The following is a 15458-nucleotide window of genomic DNA, read 5'->3' as shown; positions in this document are numbered from 1 at the left end:
TCATATACTTTATTAGCCGGAAACAAAAAACCGGAAGTTGCTAGGATTTTTTAATTTTTTGGGTTTTCGATTGCCACTCCTCTGTTTAACACATATAAGACTTTGACATCTCTACGTAAAGTGCACATGTGCGGCGACTGCAATCAAAAAGTTTAATCCGTCTAATTCACCCTGGTTAGGCGCGTAAGTGTAAAATGAAAACCTGAAATGTTTTTGGTCAGTTGCCGCGCTCCTGTTTATGGTAGGCGGGTGTACGATTGTGATTATGAACGATCGAGTTGCCCTCTAGGTAATACATTATGTTTTATAGGCCCATATACTTTATTAGCCGGAAACAAAAAACCGGAAGTTGCTAGGATTTTTTAATTTTTTGGGTTTTCGATTGCCACTCCTCTGTTTAACACATATAAGACTTTGACATCTCTACGTAAAGTGCACATGTGCGGCGACCGCAATCAAATAGTTTAATAGTTGTTTTATAGGCCTATAAACCTGCAAACTTTATTAGCTGGAAACAAAAAAGCGGCAGTTGCTGGGAATTTTGAATTTTTGAGGTTTTCGATTGCCACACCTCTGTTCAACACATAAAAGTGATGACATCTCTACGTAAAGTGCACATGTGCGGCGACTGCAATCAAATAGTTTAATCCGTCTAATTCACCATGGTTAGGCGCGTAAGTGTGAAATGTAAACTTGAAATGTTTTTAAAAAATTGGCGCGCTCCTGTTTATGCTAGATGGATGTATGATTCTGATTATAAACGATCGGGTTGTCCTCTAGGTGATACGTTTTGTTTTATAGGCCTGTAAACTTTATTAGCCGGAAACAAAAAAGCGGAAGTTGCTAGGAATTTTGAATTTTTTGGGTTTTCGATTTCCACTCCTCTGTTCAACACATATAAGACGTTGACAACTCTGCGTAAAGTGCAAATGTGCGGCGACCGCAATCAAATAGTTTAATTCGTCTAATTCACCCTGGTTAGGCGCGTAAGTGTAAAATGTAAACTTGAAATGTTTTTGATCAATTGCCGCGCTCCTGTTAATGGTAGACGGGTGTATGATTCTGATTATAAACGATCGGGTTGTCCTCTAGGTGATACGTTTTGTTTTATAGGCCCATATACTTTATTAGCCGGAAAAAAACCGGAAGTTGCTGGGATTTTTTAATTTTTTGGGTTTTCGATTGCCACTCCTCTGTTCAACACATATAAGACGTTGACATCTCTACGTAAAGTGCACATGTGCGGCGACCGCAATCATATAGTTTAATCCGTCTAATTCACCCTGGTTAGGCGCGTAAGTGTAAAATGTAAACTTGAAATGTTTTTGGTCAATTGCCGCGCTCCTGTTTGTGGTAGGCGGGTGTATGATTGTGATTATCAACGATTAGGTTGTCCTCTAGCTGATACATTATGTTTTATAGGTCCACATACTTTATTAGCCGATAAAACAAAACCGGAAGTTGCTAGTTATTTTGAATTTTTGGGGTTTTCGATTGCCACTCCTCTGTTCAACACACATAAGACGTTGACATCTCTACGTAAAGTGCACATGTGCGGCGACCGCAATCAAATAGTTTAATCCGTCTAATTCACCCTGGTTAGGCGCGTAAGTGTAAAATGTAAACTTGAAATGTTTATGGTCAATTGCCGCGCTCCTATTTGTGGTAGACGGGTGTATGATTCTGATTATAAACGATCGGGTTGTCCTCTAGGTGATACGTTTTGTTTTATAGGCCTGTATACTTTTTAGCCGGAAACAAAAAAAAGGAAGTTGCTAGGAATTTTGAGTATTTGGGGTTTTCGATTGCCACTCCTATATTCAACACATATAAGACGTTGACATCTCTGCGTAAAGTGCAAATGTGCGGCGACCGCAATCAAATAGTTTAATCCTTCTAATTCACCCTGGTTAGGTGCTAAAAAGTTACATGTAAACTTTAAATGTTTTTGGTCAATTGCCGCGCTCCTCTTTATGGTAGGCGGGTGTATGATTGTGATTATAAACGCTCGGGTTGTCCTCTAGGTGATACAGTATGTTTTAAAGGTCCATATACTTTATTAGCCGATAAAACAAAACCGGAAGTTGCTAGGAATTTTGAATTTTTTGGGTTTTCGATTTCCACTCTTCTGTTCAACACATATAAGACGTTGACAACTCTGCGTAAAGTGCAAATGTGCGGCGACCGCAATCAAATAGTTTAATCCGTCTAATTCACCCTGGTTAGGCGCGTAAGTGTAAAATGTAAACTTGAAATGTTTTTGATCAACTGCCGCGCTCCTGTTTATGATAGGCGGGTGTACGATTGTGATTATGAACGATCGAGTTGCCCTCTAGGTAATACATTATGTTTTATAGGCCCATATACTTTATTTTCCGGAAACAAAAAACCGGAAGTTGCTAGGATTTTTTAATTTTTTGGGGTTGCGATTACCACTCCTCTGTTTAACACATATAAGACTTTGACATCTCTACGTAAAGTGCACATGTGTGGCGACCGCAATCAAATAGTTTAATCCGTCTAATTCACCCTGGTTAGGCGCGTAAGTGTAAAATGTAAACTTGAAATGTTTATGGTCAATTGCCGCGCTCCTATTTGTGGTAGACGGGTGTATGATTCTGATTATAAACGATCGGGTTGTCCTCTAGGTGATACGTTTTGTTTTATAGGCTTATATACTTTATTAGCCGGAAACAAAAACCGGAAGTTGCTGGGATTTTTTAATTTTTTGGGTTTTCGATTGCCACTCCTCTGTTTAACACATATAAGACTTTGACATCTCTACGTAAAATGCACATGTGCGGCGACCGCAATCAAATAGTTTAATCCGTCTAATTCACCCTGGTTAGGCGCGTAAGTGTAAAGTGTAAACCTGAAATGTTTTTGGTCAATTGCCGCGCTCCTGTTTATGGTAGGCGGGTGTACGATTGTGATTATGAACGATCGAGTTGCCCTCTAGGTAATACATTATGTTTTATAGGCCCATATACTTTATTAGCCGGAAACAAAAAACCGGAAGTTGCTAGGATTTTTTAATTTTTTGGGTTTTCGATTGCCACTCCTCTGTTTAACACATATAAGACTTTGACATCTCTACGTAAAGTGCACATGTGCGGCGACTGCAATCAAAAAGTTTAATCCGTCTAATTCACCCTGGTTAGGCGCGTAAGTGTAAAATGAAAACCTGAAATGTTTTTGGTCAGTTGCCGCGCTCCTGTTTATGGTAGGCGGGTGTACGATTGTGATTATGAACGATCGAGTTGCCCTCTAGGTAATACATTATGTTTTATAGGCCCATATACTTTATTAGCCGGAAACAAAAACCGGAAGTTGCTGGGATTTTTTAATTTTTTGGGTTTTCGATTGCCACTCCTCTGTTTAACACATATAAGACTTTGACATCTCTACGTAAAGTGCACATGTGCGGCGACCGCAATCAAATAGTTTAATCCGTCTAATTCACCCTGGTTAGGCGCGTAAGTGTAAAATGTAAACTTGAAATGTTTTTGGTCAATTTCCGCGCTCCTGTTTGTGGTAGGCGGGTGTATGATTGTGATTATCAACGATCAGGTTGTCCTCTAGCTGATACATTATGTTTTAAAGGTCCACATACTTTATTAGCCGATAAAACAAAACCGGAAGTTGCTAGTTACTTTGAATTTTTGGGGTTTTCGATTGCCACTCCTCTGTTCAACACACATAAGACGTTGACATCTCTACGTAAAGTGCACATGTGCGGCGACCGCAATCAAATAGTTTAATCCGTCTAATTCACCCTGGTTAGGCGCGTAAGTGCAAAATGTAAACTTGAAATGTTTTTGATCAATTGCCGCGCTCCTGTTTATGGTAGACGGGTGTATGATTCTGATTATAAACGATCGGGTTGTCCTCTAGGTGATACGTTTTGTTTTATAGGCCTGTATACTTTTTAGCCGGAAACAAAAAAAAGGAAGTTGCTAGGAATTTTGAGTATTTGGGGTTTTCGATTGCCACTCCTATATTCAACACATATAAGACGTTGACATCTCTGCGTAAAGTGCACATGTGCGGCGACCGCAATCAAATAGTTTAATCCGTCTAATTCACCCTGGTTAGGCGCGTAAGTGTAAAATTTAAACTTGAAATGTTTTTGGTCAATTGCCGCGCTCCTCTTTATGGTAGGCGGGTGTATGATTGTGATTATAAACGCTCGGGTTGTCCTCTAGGTGATACATTATGTTTTAAAGGTCCATATACTTTATTAGCCGATAAAACAAAACCGGAAGTTGCTAGGAATTTTGAATTTTTTGGGTTTTCGATTTCCACTCCTCTGTTCAACAAATATAAGACGTTGACAACTCTGCGTAAAGTGCAAATGTGCGGCGACCACAATCAAATGGTTTAATCCGTCTAATTCACCCTGGTTAGGCGCGTAAGTGTAAAATGTAAACTTGAAATGTTTTTGATCAACTGCCGCGCTCCTGTTTATGATAGGCGGGTGTACGATTGTGATTATGAACGATCGAGTTGCCCTCTAGGTAATACATTATGTTTTATAGGCCCATATACTTTATTAGCCGGAAACAAAAAACCGGAAGTTGCTAGGATTTTTTAATTTTTTGGGGTTGCGATTGCCACTCCTCTGTTTAACACATATAAGACTTTGACATCTCTACGTAAATTGCACATGTGTGGCGACCGCAATCAAATAGTTTAATCCGTCTAATTCACCCTGGTTAGGCGCGTAAGTGTAAAATGTAAACTTGAAATGTTTTTGGTCAATTGCCGCGCTCCTATTTGTGGTAGGCGGGTGTATGATTGTGATTATCAACGATCAGGTTGTCCTCTAGCTGATACATTATGTTTTAAAGGTCCATATACTTTATTAGCCGATAAAACAAAACCGGAAGTTGCTCCGTCTAATTCACCCTGGTTAGGCGCGTAAGTGTAAAATGTAAACTTGAAATGTTTTTGATCAATTGCCGCGCTCCTGTTTTTGATAGGCGGGTGTACGATTGTGATTATGAACGATCGAGTTGCCCTCTAGGTAATACATTATGTTTTATAGGCCCATATACTTTATTAGCCGGAAACAAAAAACCGGAAGTTGCTAGGATTTTTTAATGTTTTGGGGTTGCGATTGCCACTCCTCTGTTTAACACATATAAGACTTTGACATCTCTACGTAAATTGCACATGTGTGGCGACCGCAATCAAATAGTTTAATCCGTCTAATTCACCCTGGTTAGGCGCGTAAGTGTAAAATGTAAACTTGAAATGTTTTTGGTCAATTTCCGCGCTCCTGTTTGTGGTAGGCGGGTGTATGATTGTGATTATCAACGATCAGGTTGTCCTCTAGCTGATACATTATGTTTTAAAGGTCCACATACTTTATTAGCCGATAAAACAAAACCGGAAGTTGCTAGTTACTTTGAATTTTTGGGGTTTTCGATTGCCACTCCTCTGTTCAACACACATAAGACGTTGACATCTCTACGTAAAGTGCACATGTGCGGCGACCGCAATCAAATAGTTTAATCCGTCTAATTCACCCTGGTTAGGCGCGTAAGTGTAAAATTTAAACTTGAAATGTTTTTGGTCAATTGCCGCGCTCCTCTTTATGGTAGGCGGGTGTATGATTGTGATTATAAACGCTCGGGTTGTCCTCTAGGTGATACATTATGTTTTAAAGGTCCATATACTTTATTAGCCGATAAAACAAAACCGGAAGTTGCTAGGAATTTTGAATTTTTTGGGTTTTCGATTTCCACTCCTCTGTTCAACAAATATAAGACGTTGACAACTCTGCGTAAAGTGCAAATGTGCGGCGACCACAATCAAATGGTTTAATCCGTCTAATTCACCCTGGTTAGGCGCGTAAGTGTAAAATGTAAACTTGAAATGTTTTTGATCAACTGCCGCGCTCCTGTTTATGATAGGCGGGTGTACGATTGTGATTATGAACGATCGAGTTGCCCTCTAGGTAATACATTATGTTTTATAGGCCCATATACTTTATTAGCCGGAAACAAAAAACCGGAAGTTGCTAGGATTTTTTAATTTTTTGGGGTTGCGATTGCCACTCCTCTGTTCAACAAATATAAGACGTTGACATCTCTACGTAAATTGCACATGTGTGGCGACCGCAATCAAATAGTTTAATCCGTCTAATTCACCCTGGTTAGGCGCGTAAGTGTAAAATGTAAACTTGAAATGTTTTTGGTCAATTTCCGCGCTCCTGTTTGTGGTAGGCGGGTGTATGATTGTGATTATCAACGATCAGATTGTCCTCTAGCTGATACATTATGTTTTAAAGGTCCACATACTTTATTAGCCGATAAAACAAAACCGGAAGTTGCTAGTTACTTTGAATTTTTGGGGTTTTCGATTGCCACTCCTCTGTTCAACACACATAAGACGTTGACATCTCTACGTAAAGTGCACATGTGCGGCGACCACAATCAAATGGTTTAATCCGTCTAATTCACCCTGGTTAGGCGCGTAAGTGTAAAATTTAAACTTGAAATGTTTTTGGTCAATTGCCGCGCTCCTCTTTATGGTAGGCGGGTGTATGATTGTGATTATAAACGCTCGGGTTGTCCTCTAGGTGATACATTATGTTTTAAAGGTCCATATACTTTATTAGCCGATAAAACAAAACCGGAAGTTGCTAGGAATTTTGAATTTTTTGGGTTTTCGATTTCCACTCCTCTGTTCAACAAATATAAGACGTTGACATCTCTACGTAAATTGCACATGTGTGGCGACCGCAATCAAATAGTTTAATCCGTCTAATTCACCCTGGTTAGGCGCGTAAGTGTAAAATGTAAACTTGAAATGTTTTTGGTCAATTGCCGCGCTCCTATTTGTGGTAGGCGGGTGTATGATTGTGATTATCAACGATCAGGTTGTCCTCTAGCTGATACATTATGTTTTAAAGGTCCATATACTTTATTAGCCGATAAAACAAAACCGGAAGTTGCTCCGTCTAATTCACCCTGGTTAGGCGCGTAAGTGTAAAATGTAAACTTGAAATGTTTTTGATCAATTGCCGCGCTCCTGTTTTTGATAGGCGGGTGTACGATTGTGATTATGAACGATCGAGTTGCCCTCTAGGTAATACATTATGTTTTATAGGCCCATATACTTTATTAGCCGGAAACAAAAAACCGGAAGTTGCTAGGATTTTTTAATGTTTTGGGGTTGCGATTGCCACTCCTCTGTTTAACACATATAAGACTTTGACATCTCTACGTAAATTGCACATGTGCGGCGACCGCAATCAAATAGTTTAATCCGTCTAATTCACCCTGGTTAGGCGCGTAAGTGCAAAATGTAAACTTGAAATGTTTTTGATCAATTGCCGCGCTCCTGTTTATGGTAGACGGGTGTATGATTCTGATTATAAACGATCGGGTTGTCCTCTAGGTGATACGTTTTGTTTTATAGGCCTGTATACTTTTTAGCCGGAAACAAAAAAAAGGAAGTTGCTAGGAATTTTGAGTATTTGGGGTTTTCGATTGCCACTCCTATATTCAACACATATAAGACGTTGACATCTCTGCGTAAAGTGCACATGTGCGGCGACCGCAATCAAATAGATTAATCCGTCTAATTCACCCTGGTTAGGTGCTAAAAAGTTACATGTAAACTTGAAATGTTTTTGGTCAATTGCCGCGCTCCTCTTTATGGTAGGCGGGTGTATGATTGTGATTATAAACGCTCGGGTTGTCCTCTAGGTGATACATTATGTTTTAAAGGTCCATATACTTTATTAGCCGATAAAACAAAACCGGAAGTTGCTAGGAATTTTGAATTTTTTGGGTTTTCGATTTCCACTCCTCTGTTCAACAAATATAAGACGTTGACAACTCTGCGTAAAGTGCAAATGTGCGGCGACCACAATCAAATGGTTTAATCCGTCTAATTCACCCTGGTTAGGCGCGTAAGTGTAAAATGTAAACTTGAAATGTTTTTGATCAACTGCCGCGCTCCTGTTTATGATAGGCGGGTGTACGATTGTGATTATGAACGATCGAGTTGCCCTCTAGGTAATACATTATGTTTTATAGGCCCATATACTTTATTAGCCGGAAACAAAAAACCGGAAGTTGCTAGGATTTTTTAATTTTTTGGGGTTGCGATTGCCACTCCTCTGTTTAACACATATAAGACTTTGACATCTCTACGTAAATTGCACATGTGTGGCGACCGCAATCAAATAGTTTAATCCGTCTAATTCACCCTGGTTAGGCGCGTAAGTGTAAAATGTAAACTTGAAATGTTTTTGGTCAATTGCCGCGCTCCTATTTGTGGTAGGCGGGTGTATGATTGTGATTATCAACGATCAGGTTGTCCTCTAGCTGATACATTATGTTTTAAAGGTCCATATACTTTATTAGCCGATAAAACAAAACCGGAAGTTGCTCCGTCTAATTCACCCTGGTTAGGCGCGTAAGTGTAAAATGTAAACTTGAAATGTTTTTGATCAATTGCCGCGCTCCTGTTTTTGATAGGCGGGTGTACGATTGTGATTATGAACGATCGAGTTGCCCTCTAGGTAATACATTATGTTTTATAGGCCCATATACTTTATTAGCCGGAAACAAAAAACCGGAAGTTGCTAGGATTTTTTAATGTTTTGGGGTTGCGATTGCCACTCCTCTGTTTAACACATATAAGACTTTGACATCTCTACGTAAATTGCACATGTGTGGCGAACGCAATCAAATAGTTTAATCCGTCTAATTCACCCTGGTTAGGCGCGTAAGTGTAAAGTGTAAACCTGAAATGTTTTTGGTCAATTGCCGCGCTCCTGTTTATGGTAGGCGGGTGTACGATTGTGATTATGAACGATCGAGTTGCCCTCTAGGTAATACATTATGTTTTATAGGCCCATATACTTTATTAGCCGGAAACAAAAACCGGAAGTTGCTGGGATTTTTTAATTTTTTGGGTTTTCGATTGCCACTCCTCTGTTTAACACATATAAGACTTTGACATCTCTACGTAAAGTGCACATGTGCGGCGACCGCAATCAAATAGTTTAATCCGTCTAATTCACCCTGGTTAGGCGCGTAAGTGTAAAATGTAAACTTGAAATGTTTTTGGTCAATTGCCGCGCTCCTGTTTGTGGTAGGCGGGTGTATGATTGTGATTATCAACGATCAGGTTGTCCTCTAGCTGATACATTATGTTTTATAGGTCCACATACTTTATTAGCCGATAAAACAAAACCGGAAGTTGCTAGTTATTTTGAATTTTTGGGGTTTTCGAATGCCACTCCTCTGTTCAACACACATAAGACGTTGACATCTCTACGTAAAGTGCACATGTGCGGCGACCGCAATCAAATAGTTTAATCCGTCTAATTCACCCTGGTTAGGCGCGTAAGTGTAAAATGTAAACTTGAAATGTTTTTGATCAATTGCCGCGCTCCTGTTTATGGTAGACGGGTGTATGATTCTGATTATAAACGATCGGGTTGTCCTCTAGGTGATACGTTTTGTTTTATAGGCCTGTATACTTTTTAGCCGGAAACAAAAAAAAGGAAGTTGCTAGGAATTTTGAGTATTTGGGGTTTTCGATTGCCACTCCTATATTCAACACATATAAGACGTTGACATCTCTGCGTAAAGTGCAAATGTGCGGCGACCGCAATCAAATAGTTTAATCCTTCTAATTCACCCTGGTTAGGTGCTAAAAAGTTACATGTAAACTTGAAATGTTTTTGGTCAATTGCCGCGCTCCTCTTTATGGTAGGCGGGTGTATGATTGTGATTATAAACGCTCGGGTTGTCCTCTAGGTGATACATTATGTTTTAAAGGTCCATATACTTTATTAGCCGATAAAACAAAACCGGAAGTTGCTAGGAATTTTGAATTTTTTGGGTTTTCGATTTCCACTCCTCTGTTCAACACATATAAGACGTTGACAACTCTGCGTAAAGTGCACATGTGCGGCGACCACAATCAAATAGTTTAATCCATCTAATTCACCCTGGTTAGGCGCGTAAGTGTAAAATGTAAACTTAAAATGTTTTTGATCAACTGCCGCGCTCCTGTTTATGATAGGCGGGTGTACGATTGTGATTATGAACGATCGAGTTGCCCTCTAGGTAATACATTATGTTTTATAGGCCCATATACTTTATTAGCCGGAAACAAAAAACCGGAAGTTGCTAGGATTTTTTAATTTTTTGGGGTTGCGATTGCCACTCCTCTGTTTAACACATATAAGACTTTGACATCTCTACGTAAATTGCACATGTGTGGCGACCGCAATCAAATAGTTTAATCCGTCTAATTCACCCTGGTTAGGCGCGTAAGTGTAAAATGTAAACTTGAAATGTTTTTGGTCAATTGCCGCGCTCCTATTTGTGGTAGGCGGGTGTATGATTGTGATTATCAACGATCAGGTTGTCCTCTAGCTGATACATTATGTTTTAAAGGTCCATATACTTTATTAGCCGATAAAACAAAACCGGAAGTTGCTCCGTCTAATTCACCCTGGTTAGGCGCGTAAGTGTAAAATGTAAACTTGAAATGTTTTTGATCAATTGCCGCGCTCCTGTTTTTGATAGGCGGGTGTACGATTGTGATTATGAACGATCGAGTTGCCCTCTAGGTAATACATTATGTTTTATAGGCCCATATACTTTATTAGCCGGAAACAAAAAACCGGAAGTTGCTAGGATTTTTTAATGTTTTGGGGTTGCGATTGCCACTCCTCTGTTTAACACATATAAGACGTTGACATCTCTGCGTAAAGTGCAAATGTGCGGCGACCGCAATCAAATAGTTTAATCCGTCTAATTCACCCTGGTTAGGTGCTAAAAAGTTACATGTAAACTTGAAATGTTTTTGGTCAATTGCCGCGCTCCTCTTTATGGTAGGCGGGTGTATGATTGTGATTATCAACGATCAGGTTGTCCTCTAGCTGATACATTATGTTTTAAAGGTCCATATACTTTATTAGCCGATAAAACAAAACCGGAAGTTGCTCCGTCTAATTCACCCTGGTTAGGCGCGTAAGTGTAAAATGTAAACTTGAAATGTTTTTGATCAATTGCCGCGCTCCTGTTTTTGATAGGCGGGTGTACGATTGTGATTATGAACGATCGAGTTGCCCTCTAGGTAATACATTATGTTTTATAGGCCCATATACTTTATTAGCCGGAAACAAAAAACCGGAAGTTGCTAGGATTTTTTAATGTTTTGGGGTTGCGATTGCCACTCCTCTGTTTAACACATATAAGACGTTGACATCTCTGCGTAAAGTGCAAATGTGCGGCGACCGCAATCAAATAGTTTAATCCGTCTAATTCACCCTGGTTAGGTGCTAAAAAGTTACATGTAAACTTGAAATGTTTTTGGTCAATTGCCGCGCTCCTATTTGTGGTAGGCGGGTGTATGATTGTGATTATCAACGATCAGGTTGTCCTCTAGCTGATACATTATGTTTTAAAGGTCCATATACTTTATTAGCCGATAAAACAAAACCGGAAGTTGCTCCGTCTAATTCACCCTGGTTAGGCGCGTAAGTGTAAAATGTAAACTTGAAATGTTTTTGATCAATTGCCGCGCTCCTGTTTTTGATAGGCGGGTGTACGATTGTGATTATGAACGATCGAGTTGCCCTCTAGGTAATACATTATGTTTTATAGGCCCATATACTTTATTAGCCGGAAACAAAAAACCGGAAGTTGCTAGGATTTTTTAATGTTTTGGGGTTGCGATTGCCACTCCTCTGTTTAACACATATAAGACGTTGACATCTCTGCGTAAAGTGCAAATGTGCGGCGACCACAATCAAATAGTTTAATCCGTCTAATTCACCCTGGTTAGGCGCGTAAGTGTAAAATGTAAACTTGAAATGTTTTTGATCAACTGCCGCGCTCCTGTTTATGATAGGCGGGTGTACGATTGTGATTATGAACGATCGAGTTGCCCTCTAGGTAATACATTATGTTTTATAGGCCCATATACTTTATTAGCCGGAAACAAAAAACCGGAAGTTGCTAGGATTTTTTAATTTTTTGGGGTTGCGATTGCCACTCCTCTGTTTAACACATATAAGACTTTGACATCTCTACGTAAATTGCACATGTGTGGCGACCGCAATCAAATAGTTTAATCCGTCTAATTCACCCTGGTTAGGCGCGTAAGTGTAAAATGTAAACTTGAAATGTTTTTGGTCAATTGCCGCGCTCCTATTTGTGGTAGGCGGGTGTATGATTGTGATTATCAACGATCAGGTTGTCCTCTAGCTGATACATTATGTTTTAAAGGTCCATATACTTTATTAGCCGATAAAACAAAACCGGAAGTTGCTCCGTCTAATTCACCCTGGTTAGGCGCGTAAGTGTAAAATGTAAACTTGAAATGTTTTTGATCAATTGCCGCGCTCCTGTTTTTGATAGGCGGGTGTACGATTGTGATTATGAACGATCGAGTTGCCCTCTAGGTAATACATTATGTTTTATAGGCCCATATACTTTATTAGCCGGAAACAAAAAACCGGAAGTTGCTAGGATTTTTTAATGTTTTGGGGTTGCGATTGCCACTCCTCTGTTTAACACATATAAGACTTTGACATCTCTACGTAAATTGCACATGTGTGGCGACCGCAATCAAATAGTTTAATCCGTCTAATTCACCCTGGTTAGGCGCGTAAGTATAAAGTGTAAACCTGAAATGTTTTTGGTCAATTGCCGCGCTCCTGTTTATGGTAGGCGGGTGTACGATTGTGATTATGAACGATCGAGTTGCCCTCTAGGTAATACATTATATTTTATAGGCCCATATACTTTATTAGCCGGAAACAAAAACCGGAAGTTGCTGGGATTTTTTAATTTTTTGGGTTTTCGATTGCCACTCCTCTGTTTAACACATATAAGACGTTGACATCTCTGCGTAAAGTGCAAATGTGCGGCGACCGCAATCAAATAGTTTAATCCTTCTAATTCACCCTGGTTAGGTGCTAAAAAGTTACATGTAAACTTGAAATGTTTTTGGTCAATTGCCGCGCTCCTCTTTATGGTAGGCGGGTGTATGATTGTGATTATAAACGCTCGGGTTGTCCTCTAGGTGATACATTATGTTTTAAAGGTCCATATACTTTATTAGCCGATAAAACAAAACCGGAAGTTGCTAGGAATTTTGAATTTTTTGGGTTTTCGATTTCCACTCCTCTGTTCAACACATATAAGACGTTGACAACTCTGCGTAAAGTGCACATGTGCGGCGACCACAATCAAATAGTTTAATCCGTCTAATTTACCCTGGTTAGGCGCGTAAGTGTAAAATGTAAACTTGAAATGTTTTTGATCAACTGCCGCGCTCCTGTTTATGATAGGCGGGTGTACGATTGTGATTATGAACGATCGAGTTGCCCTCTAGGTAATACATTATGTTTTATAGGCCCATATACTTTATTAGCCGGAAACAAAAAACCGGAAGTTGCTAGGATTTTTTAATTTTTTGGGGTTGCGATTGCCACTCCTCTGTTTAACACATATAAGACTTTGACATCTCTACGTAAATTGCACATGTGTGGCGACCGCAATCAAATAGTTTAATCCGTCTAATTCACCCTGGTTAGGCGCGTAAGTGTAAAATGTAAACTTGAAATGTTTTTGGTCAATTGCCGCGCTCCTATTTGTGGTAGGCGGGTGTATGATTGTGATTATCAACGATCAGGTTGTCCTCTAGCTGATACATTATGTTTTAAAGGTCCATATACTTTATTAGCCGATAAAACAAAACCGGAAGTTGCTCCGTCTAATTCACCCTGGTTAGGCGCGTAAGTGTAAAATGTAAACTTGAAATGTTTTTGATCAATTGCCGCGCTCCTGTTTTTGATAGGCGGGTGTACGATTGTGATTATGAACGATCGAGTTGCCCTCTAGGTAATACATTATGTTTTATAGGCCCATATACTTTATTAGCCGGAAACAAAAAACCGGAAGTTGCTAGGATTTTTTAATGTTTTGGGGTTGCGATTGCCACTCCTCTGTTTAACACATATAAGACTTTGACATCTGTACGTAAAGTGCACATGTGCGGCGACCACAATCAAATAGTTTAATCCGTCTAATTCACCCTGGTTAGGCGCGTAAGTGTAAAATGTAAACCTGAAATGTTTTTGGTCAATTGCCGCGCTCCTGTTTATGGTAGGCGGGTTTACGATTGTGATTATGAACGATCGAGTTGCCCTCTAGGTAATACATTATGTTTTATAGGCCCATATACTTTATTAGCCGGAAACAAAAAACCGGAAGTTGCTAGGATTTTTTAATGTTTTGGGGTTGCGATTGCCACTCCTCTGTTTAACACATATAAGACTTTGACATCTGTACGTAAAGTGCACATGTGCGGCGACCACAATCAAATAGTTTAATCCGTCTAATTCACCCTGGTTAGGCGCGTAAGTGTAAAATGTAAACCTGAAATGTTTTTGGTCAATTGCCGCGCTCCTGTTTATGGTAGGCGGGTTTACGATTGTGATTATGAACGATCGAGTTGCCCTCTAGGTAATACATTATGTTTTATAGGCCCATATACTTTATTAGCCGGAAACAAAAAACCGGAAGTTGCTAGGATTTTTTAATTTTTTGGGGTTGCGATTGCCACTCCTCTGTTTAACACATATAAGACTTTGACATCTGTACGTAAAGTGCACATGTGCGGCGACCACAATCAAATAGTTTAATCCGTCTAATTCACCCTGGTTAGGCGCGTAAGTGTAAAATGTAAACCTGAAATGGTGTTGGTCAATTGTCGCGCTCCTGTTTATGGTAGGCGGGTTTACGATTGTGATTATGAACGATCGAGTTGCCCTCTAGGTAATACATTATGTTTTAGAGGCCCATATACTTTATTAGCCGGAAACAAAAACCGGAAGTTGCTGGGATTTTTTAATTTTTTGGGTTTTCGATTGCCACTCCTCTGTTAAACACATATAAGACTTTGACATCTCTACGTAAAGTGCACATGTGCGGCGACCGCAATCAATTAGTTTAATCCGTCTAATTCACCCTGGGTAGGCGCGTAAGGGTAAAATGTAAACTTGAAAAGTTTTTGATCAATTGCCGCGCTCCTGTTTATGGTAGGCGGGTGTACGATTGTGATTATGAACGATCGAATTGCCCTCAAGGTAATACATTAAGTTTTATAGGCCCATATACTTTATTAGCCGGAAACAAAAAACCGGAAGTTGCTAGGATTTTTTAATTTTTTGGGTTTTCGATTGCCACTCCTCTGTTTAACACATATAAGACTTTGACATCTCTACGTAAAGTGCACATGTGCGGCGACCGCAATCAAATAGTTTAATCCGTCTAATTCACCCTGGTTAGGCGCGTAAGTGTAAAATGAAAACCTGAAATGTTTTTGGTCAATTGATGCGCTCCTGTTTATGGTAGGCGGGTGTACGATTGTGATTATGAACGATCGAGTTGCCCTCTAGGTAATACATT

Source organism: Bactrocera oleae, chromosome 5 (assembly GCF_042242935.1).
Source record: "Bactrocera oleae isolate idBacOlea1 chromosome 5, idBacOlea1, whole genome shotgun sequence".
Lineage (NCBI taxonomy): Eukaryota > Metazoa > Arthropoda > Insecta > Diptera > Tephritidae > Bactrocera > Bactrocera oleae.
Note: the sequence above shows the minus strand (reverse complement) of the source record.